Source organism: Rhinatrema bivittatum, chromosome 4 (genome assembly GCF_901001135.1).
Source record: "Rhinatrema bivittatum chromosome 4, aRhiBiv1.1, whole genome shotgun sequence".
In the NCBI taxonomy this organism is placed as follows: Eukaryota; Metazoa; Chordata; class Amphibia; order Gymnophiona; family Rhinatrematidae; genus Rhinatrema; species Rhinatrema bivittatum.
Window position 1 is genome coordinate 469603914 of NC_042618.1, and position 17200 is coordinate 469621113.

The 17200-nt window shown below is 46.2% G+C and overlaps 1 protein-coding gene across 1 annotated transcript in view; it reads right to left on the minus strand.

Moving 5' to 3' along the window:
* Window positions 1-3794, minus strand: part of MDM2 (MDM2 proto-oncogene) — a 47921-nt gene extending 44127 nt beyond the window's left edge. The window contains exon 1 of the mRNA XM_029597226.1: window positions 3520-3794. The gene's annotated coding sequence lies outside the window, so the exon portion shown is untranslated. The remainder of the gene's footprint in view (window positions 1-3519) is intronic.
* Between the last annotated feature and the right edge of the window lie 13406 nt (window positions 3795-17200).

Here is a 17200-nt window from a genome sequence, read left to right on the forward strand (position 1 = left end):
TCGAGCTGCGGCAAGACGGGCTCCACCTCAGCCCCTCTCACCTCCTATTCTCGCCACAGTGAGCTGGGCTCCACCAAGGCCCCCACCAGCCTCCCCAACTCTTAGGACCATGGTGAGGAAGGGAGACCACCACAGGACAGCAGGAATCTTGCTGCAGCACATGTGCCAATGGTTGAGAAGCTCTCTCATAGCACAACACACTGTAGTATACTGCAGTTATCACCTCCCCCACAGCACACTGCAACATGCCACACCATTACCTCTCTCACCTCAACATGCAATGTATAACATGTCCCAGTGCCATCCCCCATAGCATAACACATTGTAACATACTGTCATGCCATACCCTACAGCATACTACAATGTACCATATAGCACTGAATAACGAGTTACATACCACAATGCTATGGCCCTCCCCCAGAGAAGAACACAGTTCAGTAAAGCAATACACTAATTTACCATAAAACCACACCCAGCAACCTAATGTTCTTTAATATACTGCAACACACTAACATAAACCTCGCAGTGTATCATAATATATTGCAATCATCGTATTGCAATATATTATGTTAAAAACATGACACAATGCAAAAGTGCCAAGGAGGGAGAAATCTCCTAGGGTTTCCACCTCAATCAAGTCAGTGCGAACATGCCGATTCAGTTCTGGTTTTCTCCATGCATGGAGTTGTAGTCCTGCTATTTTTTTCCTCTTACGGGACAAAATCTCACATGCACTCAATGGGGTAAAACCATCCCTAATGTCTCATCTTTAACTGCCCCACATGTAGATTAGAAGGATCATAACCTTCTGTGTAACCTCCTCAGTGAGTGTGTGTAGGAAGGCTGTGTTGGTGAGGGGCTGTAATGGATTAAGGGGCCGATGCAATAAGCCACACGTAAAAATGCATGTCCAAACTTTTAACACGCGCAGAGCCAGGTCTCTTGGGCGCCCGATGCAGTACGGAAATGAGGTGCCACACTAAAAAGGATGCACTAGGGATCAATTGAGAATCCCATAGCGTGTCCCTGGCATTGTGCACCCAGGACACATGGCTGTGCGCATAGCTACAAGTTAGGGAAAAAGACATTGGTAAATTGACTATCTGTTTACCTAAGCTGGCTACCGTTTTTGTTTTTTTTAGTGAGCACGTGACACCTGAGGAGTGTCTGAACAGAAGATCAACATGGAGAAAGGCAAATGCCCCAGAATCCTCTGGTTTCTTAGCCTGCCTTGGTTGTATGAACTAAGACTAAACTCCAGCTCGGCGCTGGCATTAAATTTGCCGTGTTGAAAAGTGCACTTTGGGGAATACCTAATAACCTCATCAACATGGTATTTACATGTGATAGGTGCTATTAGCTACACGTTGAGTTTGGACACGCTAGGTGTTAGCCTAATGTCCAAAATGCATTTCCAATCACTGGTTAAATTATGTGCTAGCCTGAGTGCACAACATTGCATAGACCCCTAAGAGGGGTATGTGTGGATGGGACAGGATCAGATGGAATAAGGCATGAATAGTTTTGCTTTCAAGGAGGAGGGTGGGCCTATAGCCAGGACAACCATCCATGACTCAAGGCACCCTAATCTGTCCTTTGAGAGGTTGGGGAAGGATTGTATAGATAGGGGATTTTCTTTCCTCTGTGTGTGCATATACGGTTGTATGTATATGAGTGCATGGTGGTTGGGTGGGAGGGCTGAAAGTGGGATTGGGATCTGGGCATGAACTGGGATTATATTTATGTGTGGGAAAGTTAGGGGCAGGGGGTTCCATATGTATGTGGGGGGTGAGTAAGGTTGGGACAGGAAGAGTGGTGTTGGGAGAGAAGACGGTGTGTGAAGTTTGGCAGGGGCGTGTGGAGTTGATGTATACCATTATAGGGCCGATGCAAAAAGACAACGCTGAAAGCAGGCTCCCAGGCACCTCTCCTGGAGCACCATGCAATATTTAAATTAGGGGTCACATTGTCAAGGAGGTGCGGGGTCCTTTTGCGCCCCCCTTGACAGCAGGAGCCCACGAGCAGTCAGCAGCAGTCTGCCGCTTAGGAAAACAATAATATTAATATTAATACTATTAATAATAATAATATTCATATTATTATTAATAATAATATGTACCTTCAACAAAATCCTCGCATCATAAACGTGCCATATCTACAGCAGGCCCCATTCAATGGAATGCGCTCCCACCAGACATTCGGCTTGAGTTCTGCCACTCTTCATTCAAAAAAAAACTTAAATCCTGGCTCTTTAGCCAAGCTTTTCCAGGACCATGATCATCATTTTTTCCCCTCCAACCAGCAAGAACATATCTTCTTCACAAACCCCCATTTTCCATACCACTACCTACTTCGGTATCTAATCTCTTGCTGCAGGACACTTGAGACTTTCTCACTTATACGTTATAATTTTTATGCTCAATAAGACCTGTCAACTTAATTGTTTAAGTCTTTTTTTTTTTTTTTTTTTCTCCTTTATCTTTTGGTCATCAATGTTACAACGTTATTGTTAAATTTTGAACTTATGTACACTGTTCCAAGTTTCATAACCTTGTTCTATGTAATGCCTTTTGGCAATTTTCATGTTCTGTTTCAATGTAAACCGATGTGATCTTTATTTCATATAGGAACACCGGTATATAAAAATCTAAAAATAAATAAATAAATAAATAATAATATAATATTCATAATATTCATATTAATAAATATTAATAATATTAAGTAAGATTATAGAGAATAGTTTAAAAAAATAGTGCTGGCAGACAGGTTCGGGAAATGGACGCTTCCTTAACAAGTGTCAGTTTCCCAAACCCGTGGCTGTGTGCTGATTGGGAAAATGGATACAGAAAAATTCAGCATCTGTTTTCCTAAGCAACAATATTAAGTAGGAAGATGAACAGAAAAGCAGTACTTTCTACTTTTCTGTACAATTTCTGAGCACAAAACTGCATTTTGGTGCACTTGTTTTTTTCATTTCCTGTGATTAACTAATAGCCTCATCAATATGCACTTGCATGTGATGAACGCTATTAGTTTCCTCGTGGTTGTGGAGGCGCTAATCCCCTTATTGCATTAGCGCCTACACAACCCGCCCCAGGCTGAGCGCACTGTATTGCCCCTGTGTGTGTGAAGATTGGGTAGGGAGGGCGGAGATAGTGGAGTAGGTTCTTTGCGTGCGTGGGGAGGGGTTGTAAGTGCACAGAGACGTGCGTGGGGGGAGGGGGTGTATGCACGCGGAAAATTGTATGAGTGGGCACAGAGAGGAGGGGGGCGCGTGTGCATGCGCGCGCATGTGCAGTGCGTCGTTGACAGGGCCGGGAGAGTTTGTGGGTAGATTTGCGGGACGGACGATTTTCTAAATGTGTGGTTAGCGGCGGTCTGTGTATGTAGGGTGTGTGGTGGTGGTGGAGGAAATACACTGGCCCGCTCGCCCCTTTCTCCCGGAAGTTGCTGAATTCGGATCCACGCTCCGGACACCAACCGTCCGGTCTCTGACCCCGACCTCCGGCCCTCTCTCACCTCAGGCCGCCGGTCGCTGACCATCCGACCTCAGGACATCCCCATCCCGGTGTTACCTCCCGCCTTCGCCTGACCGCTTTCGAGTTCGCCCGCTGTCTCACTACCAGGCCCCGGCCGCCATCTTCTAACGGCGCCACAGACTGAGAAAAGGCCGCGAGCGCCCCCTGCTGTCTCCAAACGCGCTGAGGGAAGCTCCGCCCCCAGCCAGGCCCGCTGACGTCGCAGGAAAGCTCGGCCCCTACCAGGCCCGCTCAGCAGTAGAGCTCCGCCCCTGCCAGGCCCGCTCAGCAGTAGAGCTCCGCCCACATCTGATCGTGAATGAATTCGGAGCGGTGCGGACGAGCGCGTTTTACGCTGCCAGCATCGTGCGCGCGCACGTCACGGTGTGCTCAGTCCCTGACCTGGAGCGAGTACGGATCACAGCAATAGAAAACGGAGAGGGCCGCGGGCATCAGCAGAGAGGCTGTGCCTTTCTTTCTAAATGCCTTGTAGCTTCCACAATAATTTGGCATTATGTTTGTGTCTCCATTTGCTTTTTTTAAACCATTGTCTTATTTTATGAAATTGCCCCAAGTCTCTTGTCATGTATGTTTGTCTTATTAGATTGTAAAGCTTTATTGAGCAGGGGCTCTCTTTTTTTGTCTGTTTGTACAGTGCTGTGTATGTTGTGTAGTGCTATAAAAATGTCAAGTTAATGTTGGAAACAGTAGTGCACTTCTTATGCTGTGCTCAGTATTTTTTTTAAAAGGTGTTCTTAGCTGAAAAAAAAATGCCTCTTATGTGCAGGTCTCTTCCAGCCATTTGTCTGTGACCCTGTGCCATATGGAGGCACTTTCAGATTAAAGCAGCGGCCTAAGCTAACTGTTCTGGCTGCCTCTAGTACAGCAACTAGTATAGAGACCCTATACGGATTGCTGCTAGTAGAAATTGACCCTAGAGTAAGGAAGTAGGAGTGGAGCACTCCCCCCCCCCCCCCCATTCCTGGTAATGTCTCCTAATTGGGTTAATTTTGCACATAAAGTAACAGGAATGAACCTCACTCATAAGCCAGGGTATGTTGAGTTTTAGGAATATGCAGGGGAAAAAAATATTTTTTGTTTTGGGAATTTTTTTTACTCTGCATATTTAATGTTTATTTTGTTTCTGTAATTTGGAGAAACAAAATAAACTAAAAAATGGAGCCTCCCTCATGGCTTTCACTCCACAAAAAAAAAAACTGCAAAGGCAGGAACCTTCCCATCCATGACGGGGTGCCAATGATGCGGCTGGCCCGAGGCCTAGATCCAATCCGGAGGTAAGGACCTGTTGCTGAGGTTCAGGTCTAGGCCCAGACCCAATGACAGGGCTAAACCCACTAACCCAGAGGCTAGGTCCCCTTGTCTAGCTCCAGGACTGATGCCAGGTCCCGTCACTGGGGCCTTGACTTAGGCCTGAAGCTAGGGCCCAGAGACCAGGCCTCCATAAATCCTCTTCTGTTGACATCTTTTTCAAATGATGCCCTCTGCTTGGAGAACACATTGGACTACGTCTCTCTGGTGCCTTCTTTCTGAGTGGAGGGTGCAATTTTGATGCATGGCCATTGATTTTTGTATTGTTTAATTTTGAAAATGTTAAAATGATTCATTTTAAACAAATGCACATCCCTATTATGTATGATCTCAGTGTTCTCCTTTTTGTCTTCAGGGGTGCACATAATCGTATCTCATAGTAACAGAGTAAATGATGGCAGATAAACACCAAAATGAGCATCTAGTCTGCCCAGCAAGGTAGTTAGGGTTGTAACTGCTGCTCTATGCAAGTTACCCCATGCAGAAATATGTCACCAAACATTACCACTGATTACTTCATGTCTTCATTTCTATCGCCTAGGGCAGTAACTCCAAATGGATTTATTTTGTGTATACCTGGACAGGAATAAACCTTATTTTTAAACCACAGTCATCTTAATCTCAGGTTTACTGCTAATGCCTTTTGTAATACTTGCATTGTGCCAAAGAGAGCCATCTTCTCGAGTTAATAGGGTGTAAACTTTATAGGCAAAATATCAAGGTGTGTTTGGAAATTATTTTAATCAGGCCAAAAGCAACCCATACAATTAGGACTCTTCCTGTATCTTTCTGCCATATTTTCTTGATCTCTGATTGCATCTCTTGGGAGTTAAGGATCTTCAATTTCTCCATACGATCCACAAAATAGTTGCTGGGCCTGATGCTTCTGTCAACAATGCCATTCTTGTGTTTTTCTTCTCCATCACAATGCTTGGTTTTCATGCATCAATCTTTGTATCGGTTGGAATAGGAATATTCTGAGTGATCCCAACTTTTTAATTCCCTTCATTTCTATTAGGTTGTGATTCCAATGATGTTACGTCCTTCTGCCATTGGCCCATCCAATGATAATATGTGTAACAGTTTCCAGTTCTGTTTTACAGAATCTGCATTTCCCCATTTTACAAGTCTTTTCTATGCTGGCTGTGAAGCGTCTTGTTCGTAGTTATTATTTATTTATTTATTTAAAGGCTTTTATATACCGATGTTCGTGTACTGGTACATATCACGTCGGTTTACATAGAACCAAAGTTAGAAATTACATCGAACAAGAGGTTGCAAATAACAGGGCTAACTTGTAAGAGATTATAGAAAAGGTGAGAACGAATTAAAATTATTATTACAAAAAACACATAGTAAATAACAGTCAAGCTCGGATTAACGAAAGCCTTCTTAAGCCAGGGTACATATTTTAGTCCAATTAACTGGCGAAATTATGGTTACGGCATCATATATCTGGCATGGAGTAAGAAAAGCGTGAATCGGAGACCTTTAAGTGAATGCCTTAGTTCAAATCCTGTGTTGCAATTATTAGTCTCATCCTTAGGCTTGCATTCATTCACCTTTCCTTAAAAAAAAGCTATGTAAATTCTTGATCTGCCTAGAGTTTCTGAAGTAACTCTCTGTACTTCTCACTGTATTGGTGTGTTTGCCATGTATTTTTCCTCGTTTGCTGGCCTGATTCTTTAAAAAGTTTGTTTTGTTTTGCTAATGCTGTAGCTTCTTTTCCTTTGTATACTGGTGGATTTCCACCCGAACGATTTACCCAGCTTAAGAACTGAGACTGATGCTTGCTCGCTTTTGTACTTCAGGGTTTGCTCATGCCATTAAGGCCTATGGTAGCACTATAGGTGTAATCAGCTTCAGTAAGATCCATACCACCTTCAATCCTAGGGATGTACAGTTTCTGTATGCTCCGTGTTTTATAGATTACCTTATGGGCCTGGAGGAGCTTTCTTGTGTTTACATTCAATTCTTCTAATTATTTATGGGGCCAGTCTACTACTCCAAAATCACAAGCTGGTTAACAGCTTGTATCTCATTCCATGCTGTTAAGGCTCTTTTCAACATCGGCTTCAGTTTCCCATAGTACTCTTTACTGATCTTTTCCCTCAGTACTTTTTGCCAGTTTTTTTTCACCTTCTTCTCCTACATATTTATATACACCTATCTGCTCCAGTTACTTTGTATCCTGTAGCCATTAGGGATCCTCTGTGTTTATCCCACACTCTTTTTTTAATTCCATAGCTGTTTATGTTTGGTGCACTCAGCTCTAGGTTCGGGCCAGCTCTCTCACTCCTGCCCCGCAGGTCGCCACTGATGCTCTCCGTGGTGGAACACTTAGGCACAAGCCCGACGGTATATCATGTAAAGGGCCTGTGGCAGGAAATCCCTCACAGCACCCCTCAATGACTTCAAAGGCTTAGGCCTATTTAAGGCCCTTCTGATGAGAACCCTTCCTTGCTTCAGAAATGTTAGTCTGACAGCCCTTGCTGGCATCAGGGGGTAGCCCTCCAGCCATTCCCTAAGCCCTTTCAGACTGAGTGTGGCTTCCATGGACCCTTGGGCTGAAGTTGGGTATACTACATCAGGTGGCTGTACCTCCACATGGACAGGCCAGTGAACGCAGATCAGATTCTGGCTAATGATAGGTACAGGCAGCAAGGCAGAAACATCCACGCCGAGAACCAGGTTGGGGCAGACAGCAAGATTCAAATCCAGGCAGGGCCCAGGAACAAGCTAAGGAACCTGTTGCCAAGGCGAAGAGTCCACCTTCCAGCAGGCTATAAGACTGAAGCGTATGACATTATCATCAGGGCTACTGCCCCACCTTCCTACCAGGGTGTGTAGAATCATGCACACAGATGAATACGCCCACTTATGTGTCCCCCTGCTGGGTCCTGGTTATGTGCGCGAAAGGAGGCCTGATAGCAGTTCTCTGCCACACAGTGAGCATCCAACACAGGATTCTGGGAAGGCAGCTGTATTCTAACAGGCAACAGGTCTCCTACAGCCTGTGAGTGTCAGTTGCCTCAGCGTTCTCAAGTTCCTAAGTTATGTCTTCAGTGCCTAGTCCTCGTCTTCAGTTCCAGAGGATTTTGTCTTTGTCTCCAGTTTTTCTGTGTTCCACGTATCCTCGTCTGCCTGCCTGTGCTGCTCCTCGCCTCCCTGCTGCCAATCCATCCCACTTTCCCTTGGATGGATACTTGGTAATGACCTCTGCTCGTCTTCTGGACCTTCCTTGAACACTGCCTGCCATTGATTATTGCCTGCCTACTGGATTTTCCTTGTAAGCCACTAGCTATTGATCCGAGCTTGTCTTTGACTTTGCTTGCACGCCCTTGTCTTTTCTAAGGATCTTCTGATCATCAGCAGAGGCCCCAGCTAAGATCTGCCAGCTCCGGCAACCAAAGCTCAACCCGAGGGGGTACATGGGCTGGTATAGGTGAAGCTCCAGTTGGGCCTCTACTTCATCCAACTCCGCCGACAGTGAGGACCACCCTGCAGGTTGTACCAACTCTACCTATGTCCAAGGGTCCACATCCACAACACTGTTCATGTCTTTCTACCACTTCTTCCAGGAGGCCATGCCATGCAGCCACCAGCCTTTCTGAGCAAAAATATTTCCTGATGCTGTTCCTGTGTCTGCTCCTTTGGACTTTCTTGATTCCTAGTTCTTTTAGTGTTAGCTTTTTCATTAAATTCTGTGGCCTGTCAACTGCTGGTGTAGGTCCATGAACAAGGTCATCATGGCCTATAGCTGTACCCCGTGTGAGGCAGCTGCAGGGGTGGGGGTCCTACCTGCTTGGGATAGTGTGGGAGTTTTGTTTAGAGTTTGAAGTGAGAGGATCTTTTTCTGGTTCCCCTATTCCTATTTGTCTTAAACCCATACCTCTGGCTGACTAGGGTGGGAAGTGAGACCACACATGAAATTTCAGCACTACTCATACTTTTTGACCTCTTAGCAGCATTTCATACTGTGAATCATCTTCTTCTCACCAGACTGCATAGGGATACTGGAGTGAAAGGTTGTGCCTTGGCCTGGTTCTCCTCCTTCTAAGATTATACCCAAACCATCTCCATGGGAATAGCTTTCTCCAAAGCATACCCAGTCATCTGTGGAGGTCCCCAAGATTCTATCCTCTCATCTACCCTCTTCAATGTCTATCTAGCCCCCTTGGGCAACCTCATCAAAGATTGCCACATCATTCACTACTATTACGCAGACGACATCCAAACTACTAATCCCACAAGGCTCGAATCAAGCTCAAACCATTATTCACCTAAACCAAACAATAGAGAAAATTGCAAACTGGCTGCACAGGAACAATTTTAAACTAAACCCCCAAAAGAAAGAGATGTTATGGATTGGAAAAAAGGACCCTGATCACCCTCCCCTAGAACTAATTATAGGAGGAATAACTCTTACCCTCAGCTCTCAAGTTTGAAGACTGGGTTTCATTCTGGATTCCAAACTGACCACCAAGGCCCAGGTTTGAAACACTAAAATGCCTTTTTTCCACCTTCATCAGCTCTGACCACTCCGTCCTTTACCGGACAACATGGCCTTTGCTACTGCTGTGCCTAGACTATTGGGATGCTCTTGATGTAGGAATCACCAATACGCAAAATCACTGCTTACAACTTATCCAAAAGGACTGGAGATTGTGGAGAACAACAGTGGACTTTAGGTTTTTGTTTTGGAAAGGGAGGACCACTTAAGCTATGAGACCATCTTCTCTCTGAGGCTCATTTTCCATTCCCTGGAAGGGTGGACAACTTAAGGCCTAAAAACCAAGGGATACATACACAGATCCAGTAGATTTGAACTTAATTCTGATCGAGGAATTCAGTGAGAAAGGGTGATAAGTTTACTGTGTTACGCTCTCCTCCTCCAGAGGGGAGGAGTTAGCAATCTGTCATGATCTGCTCCTCCAGAGGGGAGGAGTTAGCTATCTGTAGTGCTTACACCGCCAGGAGGGCAGAGTTAGTAATCTGTAAGCGAACTGCTGTTAGATGCTCCTGAAAGGGAAGGAGGTAGCAATCTGTTATGGATCAACTCTCCAGGGAAGAGGAGTTGGCAATCTGTTCAATGATACTCTTCTGAGGAGAGGAGCTAACAATAGGTATATTGTACTTCGCTACTGAGATAACAAAATATCATTCATCCGCTACGGAATAGCAATCTGTTATATATAGGCTGCTGGCAAGTCCCATAGAAGGAGAAGTTAGCTATCTATATAATACTTCTGTAAGCGGTGTTAGTGGTCAGTAGTGGTTGGCTCCCACAGAGTGATAGTAATGAAAGGAATGACCACTTGGAGGAAATGGTGAATCCCTGGGCAGATGACAGCGCCCCCAGGAGGAGATCCTGAGAGGAACCACCCCTTAGGCTAGAATGAGATAAACACAATAGTTCTTTATTAGACTGGAAGCTGGACCACCAGTGGTGGCAGTAGTGAGTTGATGTGTCCGGCAAGGCTGAAGTCCTTCTGATACTGAAATATAATCTCTGGGTTGTTGAGCTGTAGAGAGAGACTAGAAGTAGTGAGTAGATAGGGTATACTGGATACAAGATGGTATACTCACAATAGTAGATGTCTGCAATGGTCTCTATGCCACAGAGCGTCTTCAGTACATACAGGAACAGGAGCCGTAGGCGAGCATTGGTTCCAATAAACAGTCTGTAATAAGAATTCACAATCGCTGTTTATGAAATGGCTTCTAGAGTAGAAGAGAGTCTGTAAAAGATTCTAGGAACATGGGTCCTCGTGGAGTGAGTACCGGTTCCTATCTGCAATCTTGTCAGTGTAACTCATGATCTCCATACCTGCGATAACATCTTGGACAGAAGGGAGTCTTCAGAGCTATAGGAATGTAGGCCCTCGTGGAGTGAGTACCGATTCCTATGTACAACAGAACTTGCTGTGTTCACGTCCGCGATCGCTTCCAGGCAATGAGGAGTCTTCTGAGTATTCAGGGATGTAGGCCCTCGAGGAGCGAGTACCGGATCCCTTCTTGGTTCGCAGGAGCAGCCTGTGAGCTGCTAAACACAGCTCCCAGGCGGCAAGCTCATCCTTAATCTTCCCTGAGAGGTCTTCCAGGAAGATGGTGAACAGGCTATCCTCTTGCCAATTAAGTTCAAAAGGCCAGGGTTCTAAACTCCATAATGTACTCGCCTAAGGTGCAGGAGCCCTGGCAAAGATGGTAGAGGTCCAAAGCTGTTGAGGCTACTTGACCTGGCTCCTCAAAGATGGAGCGGAATTGTTTCAGGAACTGCTGGAGATCCAGCAGGATGAGGTCTCCTCACTCTAAGAGAGAGGAGGCCAAGGCCATTGCTGCCCCATCCAGCAGAGAGCATACAGGTCTTGGCTTGGTCGTCAGGGAACAAAGGGGCCTGCAGTTGGAAGTGCATTCTGCAATGGTTGAGGAATCCCCTGAACCACTTGGGGCCTCCTGTGTACCTAGGCAGTGCTGGTGGCTGAGGAACAGGCTAATTGGGTGCTAGAGGAGATGGCTGCACCGGTACAGGTGGTAGAAGTGCAGCAGATGCAGTCAGGGAATCCAGGTGGGGCAGACAGGAGCTCTAAGGGACCCTATTGAGCCTGCAGGCTATACCAGGGATGGCCTGGAGCGCCAAGCCTGCCAAGACCATGGCCTCAGCAAACTGCTGTATCTGTGGACTCTTGGATTGGGGTGAGATTGGCTCTACCTGGATGAAGTTCTCACCACCAGCAGGCAGTCAGGAGCTTCACCTTTACCAACCTACATTCTTCTCGAATTTAGCCTTTGAGTGCCAGGGCCAGCAGGACTTAGGCAAACAACTCTGCTGACTAAAGACATGGTCTAAGGGCAGGCTATAGTCAGAGGTAGGCAGCATTCAGGTGTATTGAAAATCCAGGAAAAGGGTCAAGGTAGGCAGTGTTCAGGCGTATCGAGAGTCCAGGCAAGAGTCAAAACCAGGTTATCCGTCTAAGGGAGAGGAAGAGGAATGGATAGGGCAGAGGCAGGCTGGACAGATGAAGGCAGGAACAAGCAACATGCAATATGAGATGCAGCTGGACCTACTGAGGAGGTAGGGTGTATCAGGGAAGCTCCCCCTATATAGGGTAATACCAGTGATGTCATCCTTAGAGAGCGTAGGGACTTTCCCGCCATGGTCTCTTTAAATTGCTCAAGATTGGGTACATGCATGCCTAAGGGGAGGCATGGGTTACAGGAGCTGGCAGCATCCTGCCATATGGTGTCCGGCGGCCTCCCGCCAGGAGTCAGCGGTGTCCTGCCACTCCGGGAAGAACGACCGGCCCAGCCGCAGAGGTGAGAGAGGCGATTCACAGGAGCAGCCTGCAAGCTGCAAAATGCAACACTATGACTGAGCTGTTATGGATTGGTTGGAGCGATCCACTGAGCTGCTACTGCATGGGGGGAGGGAATGAATTTCCCATTAATTAATTTTGACACAAGTTCACAACCTAGGTTTCTCTTTGGAGTCTGGGTTGATGTTTAAGCCTCAGATAAGTAATCTAGTTAGAACCGCTTTTTTTTTAAGCTCTGCATTCTTAGGCAATTTAAATATATTCTGTTTCTGATTTTTGTAACTTGGTACAGGCATTTGTGCAAACTACTGCAATGCTCTTTATTGTGGCACTGGGACCTTCTTAAGAACTTGCATTGCTTAGCAGTCGTGTTCAGGCACAAGTTTAAGATGGTCCGACGTATTTAACTGCTTTATTAGAAACATATACTGCAAATCGGTCTCTGTATTCAGCTCAGAAAAATCTTTTGTCAGTTCTATCATTTAAGGAAGCTCACCTGCAGATGAGAATGCGAGCTTTTTCCGTGGCTGGACCTCTGTTGTGGAATTGTTTCCCAGATGATTTTCGACGAATGATTTTGTTAAGAGGTTCAAAGCATTTTATTTTCAACAGGCTTTTGGTAAAGAAGCTGAGTTAAGTGTGAGTGGGTAAACGAATTTGTATTTTTACTGCTTTTTGGAAGTTTTTTTACTGCTTTTATGTTTTAGATTGTTGACGTGATGTGCTGATAATATTGTAATCCACTTAGAATAACTGGCATTACCATAAGTGAAATACAAGAATTATAAAATAAAAAACATTTTAATGCCATAAATAGCCTGTTGGGGGATTTATGTAAAATAGTATGATTTCAATATTTTGATCTGTAACTTCTGGAGCAGCGACCATACAAAGCACAATCTGTTCCATTAAAGGACACACCATTGCTATCCTTAGTTTGGCACAGAGGCCTATTCAAGTATGAAATGCTGCTTTATTTAACTTAGTGAGCTGTTAGGTAACGATCTACCTCAACGTGGAGCTCAAAGACTGTGTTACTTGGCAATGTTTCGCTTTACTGGCTGCTAGTTATTTTCCAGGTGCAATTTAAATTATTACTGATAACTTAAGCCTCATTCACGCTTGGCCAAGCTTATTTTAAAGACATCCTTTCCCTTGCTAGGGGTTCTTTCTTTTACAGAAGTGGGATTAAAGCACATAGTGGAGTGTTTTTAAATGCTGCACCTCGCTTACAGAATAGATGGCCTGAGGAAATTCATCTTGCTCGGGACCTTTTTGTGCGGAAAGACTCTGATGTTCCAGCGGGCTTTTACATCTTAATATTAGGCTGCTTATTGAGGAGTAATGGAGAAATTACTTACCTGATAATTTTGTTTTCCTTAGTGTAGACAGATGGACTCAGGACCAATGGGTTATACTCCACTGCCAGCAGATGGAGACTTAGTCAGATTTCAAAGCTGACTTCACCCTACATACACCCCCTACAGTGACCTCAGTCCTTCATTATTTGCTTCAAAAGCCACTGTGGACAAACCATCGAAAAAACGATTAAAAAATTGATTAAAAACGGATAACCATAACTGTATTCAACCAAACATAAACACTGAACCCCAGTAAAATTATAGATGCCCTGATCTAGGAACTGGATGACGGCTTACCCGTAATCTGTTGGAGTTGATATCCACTTCACCGGCAAATCCTTGACACCATTCTTGGGCAGATGTGGGCGGGATGCTGAATCCATCTGTCTACACTAAGGAAAACGAAAAGTATCAGGTAAGTACAAAGTACAAAAACTACTCCCGATCGGGGCAAGAGGCTGCCCACGGTCCGGTTAACACCACCCTTGCAAAGGCTGTGTCCTCTTGGTCTAAACATCCAGGTGACAGAACCTGGAAAAAGTGTGCAAGGAGAACCATGTCGCCGCTTGGCAGATGTCAACGGGAGACAGCAGTCTAGCTTCCGCCCATGAGACTGCCTGAACCCTAGTGGAATGAGCTTTAACCTGAAAGGGTAATGGCTTTCCTGCCTCCACATAGGCTCCTGTGACCACTTTCTTAATCCAGCGAACCTTCCACCGTGAAGGAAGCAGGGAAAACCAGATATCGCAAAAACAGCCTGATATTCAAATTACAGAGACGGTATTCTTCCACATCCTTGTGCTGATCTAGGGATGGCAATAAAATAGACTGATTCAAACGAAACTCCGAGACTACCTTGGGCAAGAAGGATGGAATGGTACGAAGCTGTAACGCTCCTGGAGTCATCCGGAGGAACGGTTCCCGACACGACAATACCTGTAGTTCAGAGATGTGACGTGCTGAGCATATAGCCACCAGGAACACCATTTTCAAGGTTAATAAGCGCACGGAAAAACTGTGCAGTGGCCGAAAGGAGGGCCCTGCCAAAAACTCCACTACTAGATTAAGATTCCACAAGGGAACCGGCCATCGTAGGGGTGGCCGGAGGTGCTTCACCCCTTTCAGAAAACGAGCCATGTCCGGATGAGCTGATAGACGGGTTTCGTTCACCTTGCCCCTGAAAACAGGAGAGGGCCGCTACCTGGACCTTCAAGGAGTTAAGGGTCAAACCTTTATTCAAGCCATCCTGCAAAAATTCCAGAATTAGTGGGATTTTGACCGTCCAAGGGAAAAAACCGTGTTTTTTGCACCAGGCCTCAAATACTCTCCAGACCCTCACATACACTAGGGACGTAGAGAACTTCCATGCGCAGACTAAGGTGACAATTACTGCTGCCAAATATTCTCGCTTCATCAGACGAGCCTTCTCAAGGGCCAGACCGTAAGACACAATTGAGTCAGATCCTCATGAAGGACCAGTCCCTGCTTTAGCAGGTCCTCTTGCAGAGGGAGGCACGGGGGGGGGGTGTCTCCACCAGGAGTCTTCGCATGTTTGCATACCACAGACACCTGGGCCAATCTGGCACTATTAGTAGGACTAATCTCCTGTGGTACTCAATTCTGCGAAAGGCCCTGCCCGCAGGGCCACAGAGGGAAGGCATATAGCAACTTTTCTTTCGGCCAGGTCTGAACAAGATGGTAGATCCCCAGGGACCACTAATCTCTTCTGCAACTGAAAAATTGGGGAACCTTCGCATTGTGAGATGCAGCCAGAAGGTCGATGGACGGGAGACCCCAGCAATCTACTACCAGCTGAAAGGCTTTGGCCGACAACGTCCACTCTCCTGGATCCAGACTCTCCCTGCTTAGAAAGTCTGTTCTGATGTTGTCTTCCTGTGATGTGGGAGGCTGAGATCATCTGAAAATGTATTTCCGCCCATTCCATAAGGACATCTATCTCCTGTGCTACTTGTGGGCTTTTGGTTCCACCCTGATGGTTGATGTAGGCTACCTTTGTTGCATTGTCCGACATTACGTGGACTGCCTGACCCTGGACTATGTGGCTGAATTGTAGACATGCCAATCTGACTGACCGGGCTTCCAGGCAGTTTGTTCCAGAGGGCCTCTTCCTTGGTCCAATGTCCCTGGGCCACCAGTTCCCGACAGTGAGCTCCCCAGCCCCGGAGGCTCATGTCTGTCGTGAAGACCAGCCAATTCGGAAGGTTCAGGGGTACACCCCTGCCCAGATGAGCTTCCTGTAGCCACCACTGGAGCCAAGAGCATATTTCCATCGGAAAGTGGAAGCGAATCAAATAGTCTTGAGACTGCGGGTTCCAACGTGACAGGGAGCGCTGAAGTGGTCGCATGTGTGCCCCCGCCCATGGCACTACTTCCAGGGTTGCCGCCACCAAACCGAGAACTTGAAGATAGCTCCACCCCATCGAGTGTATCGTGCTCATCAACAGAGGGACTTGGGACATCAACTTTCTTATCCACGTGGTTGGAAGACCTTGCCCTGCTTGGTGTCAAACCGGACTCCCAGATATTCCAAGGACTGCCCCTCTCTAGGGCTGTTGATTCTGAAAGGACTGAGAACTTCCAAAGGACTGAGACTTCTGAAAAGGTGAGTTTCTGTAGGGGTGAAAATTGTGAGCCCCTGGATCAACCCCTCATGGGCAAGGGGTGCTCTAACACCTTTCTTTTATCTTCTGGTAGCTGGGGTACTGGAGATTCGCCCCATTTACTGGCCAGCTTTTCAATATGCTTCCGAAGAGTGATCCTTTAAAGGGCATCTTTGTGAGATTTGCCTTAGAGGTTGCGTCTGCTGACCAATTCCACAGCCATAGCTGACTTCTGGCTGCCACCACTGAGGCCACTCCTCTGGCCATGGTACAAACTAGGTCCGAGCCCGTGGCAGCTAAAAAGGCAGGATTCCATAACTGCTCTGGAATTCGCCCCTGAGTCATCCACCTCCCAAGAGAGGAGTAGGCTTGAACAAGCTGCCAGGGCACAAAAAGAAGTAATCTGTAAAGTCATTGTTATAGCATCAAAGACCTGTTTAAGGATGGACTCCATCTGTCTATCGTGCATGTCCTTTAAGGTCACTCCTCCCTCCACTGGGATATTTGTTCGCTTAGACATGGCACAGACCAGCGCATACACTTTAGGGAAATGCAAACATTCTCTCGCTGCTGGATCCAGTGAGCATAGAGCTTCTAATGCTCATCCACCTTTAAAACTTACTTCTGGGGCATCCCATTTCAGGTCAATCAATTCCTGGATGTCTTCCAGTATTGGAAAGTAGCAAGAGGCTTTCTGTTGTGAAATCAGAATGGGATTCTTCTTTGATTTGATCATAGAGTCCACCCCAGGAACTCCCAGCATCTTCAGGGTCTGGGAAACCAGGGCCAGCAATTCATTTTTATGGAAAAAACGCAATGTAGTCCGATACGGTTCTAAACCAGGGGGAATTTCCCCATCTTCCAAGGAATCTGTATCCTCCTCTTTGTCCGAGCCGTCCGGGTCCCTTCTAGGGATATCCTTGGTGAGATGAGGCATGCCTCGAGGTCTGCCAATAGGACTGGGAGAGGGAGGGCTTACCGGCTGAGGTTCCATCCAGACATGGGCAAGTGAGGTAGCGGACTGCGCCTGTACGAAAACTTGAAAAGCCTTGAAA